Raw genomic sequence first — 2,363 nt, forward strand, 5'->3', positions numbered from 1 at the left:
TCCTTCCTTCCTTCCTTCCTTCCTTCCTTCCTTCCTTCCTTCCTTCCTTCCTTCCTTCCTTCCTGTAGTGCTCTGCAATACAGCTGCCTTATAAATAGTCTCCTGGCCATGTATGTTTCAATTTGTGTTAAGCAGATATCATGTTATTGACTCCTCCCCACCAAATCCCTCAGTAGATCCTATGATACAAGTAGCTGTTCTGAATAATGACCAATATTCACAACAGTTTTCAAGACAATCAAAAGTTTAAGGGATGTGTTACAAGCCCCAAATTCATGAATGATTTCATTGTGAAGGGAATCTCATATTAATTACTTTCATGTTAATTATATGCTAATAAACTGAAGTGAGTAAAGCTCTTAAAGCATGCAGATGACAATGCTGCCCTGGGAAAGCTTTACCTCTCTTACTGCAGCTTATCTGGGTCCATTTATTTTTAAAGAAAAACATGAATATTTAATCACAGTAGTTTTAGCCCTGTATTCTTATGCTGGAACATGCAGAGTCCATGTGAATTTAGAAAACACATAAGGAATTGTCACTGACCTACTTACAGAACACTGACGCAACTTCTTCCTCAGAATACAGAAAACAAACTTCCTTATATTGTAAAACACATCATTGTTTACTCAACTTCCTAGGACTTCAATGCAGCATTTTATATAGAAAAATATTTGTAAAGCATTATGTTCCATAATTAATACTTTCTGAAGTGGAACAAGGAGAAACAGTCTGTTGTCATAGAGAAGCAACTTTTTAATCGGGGCAAATTTGATATTGCTGAGGATAAGGGCTTTTATTAGTTACAGTCAGGGAAAATGCAGGCAACTCACTCTGAAGCAGTTCCTCTTAATACCCTTAAATGGGGACTTGTATCTGAGCCATTACATCACGACAATCCAGATTTTCCTTTCATGAAAGCTATCGTCTGTAAAATCCATACAGTTGTTGTGTGATGTGTCCAGTGTTTTGTGGGACTGAGGTGGGACCTCCAAACTTGTTTGCACTTCTTTCCTAAATAGGCACTTCAGGAGCAAACCCCAGATGCTGTTCTTGAACAGTGCTCAGGTGATTATATATATATATTTTTTCCTTGCCAGCCCCCTGACCTGTGGACTTCTGCTGCGGCACACTCACCCTCCACCACACACAGATGCCTGTAAATTCATATGCAGCAGTCAGGCGATTTCCTTTGGCTGCTTCATTAGCACCCTCACAGCCCCCTCCTGCATTGCCTTATCTCCCCGATTCCCCAAACACATTCTGCCCTTTAGCAGCTCTCTCCCACCCACGTGCTCTCTCTCCTCCCTTTCTCAGACACCAATGTGCATGCATTCACTCTCCTTCACTCATCCCCCTGCAATGTGTCAGCCTCGCAGCCTCCTGCACACTGCAGGTTTCCCGTTTCTCTGTGTGTTTCTGACCGGGGAAGCTGAGGAGAACTTGGGAATTAAATGCAGCACTTGGCTGCGGCCCAGCAGAGCCTGTCAGGCTGCGTAAGCTGCACGCCTGCCCATGACAGCACCAGCCCTGATAGAAAGCTGTGGCATCAAAGGCATTCCTCGCAGACACACCTTGGCTGGAGGTACATCCCTGATTTTAGTTACGCTCATGAATGTTTCATACAAATCTGATATTGCCTCACTTGGATTTTCAAAAATTGCTTATTGTCAGAAAATAGATCTGTGAAACAAAGATCTAGATATTTAAGGAATGCTCGTTATATCTCTCAAAGTTCTGTGCTTTCCTGTTTTTTTAAGCCATCTTCACATCTTGTACCTTACAGTTTGAACAGGCTGCCCAAAGAACCTGCGGATGCTCCATCCCTGGAGGTTTTTAAGGCCACATTGGATGGGGACCTGGGCAGCCTGATCTGGTGGGTGGCAGCCCTGCCCATGGCAGGGCCTTGGAACTGAGTGGGCTTTGAGGTTCCTTCCAACCCAAACCATTCTGTGATTCTGTGATTCAGTGATTTCAGCTTTGCTGTTGTGAGCAGTGCGGCCAGGAGTGGAAAAGCAGTGCATGTGAAGAGTGGTGGAAGTGCCAAAATTAGAGCTACAGCAGCGTGCTTCTGAGCCCAGGAAGAGAAATGGAGCCAATTACATCAATGAGGGGTGAAGATAAAATCATTTTTTCAGAAGTTTTCCCAAAGATTCTTGTTTGATTCAAGAATGGCTGGAAATGCAAGATGCACTCTCTTTTTCCCAGCTTTGATCTTTGATCTTCAGAGTTGCAAGGTGCCCACATAAACCTTCTTTGCTCGAGTCTTGTTTTTCATACCGGTTTTATTTTCTTCCTCCAACTGGGTGCACACCCCTTGATGTAAGGTAGAAGTGATAGACTGCCCTGCTGGCAGCCTTCAC

Source organism: Numida meleagris, chromosome 1 (assembly GCF_002078875.1).
Source record: "Numida meleagris isolate 19003 breed g44 Domestic line chromosome 1, NumMel1.0, whole genome shotgun sequence".
Classification (NCBI taxonomy): domain Eukaryota; kingdom Metazoa; phylum Chordata; class Aves; order Galliformes; family Numididae; genus Numida; species Numida meleagris.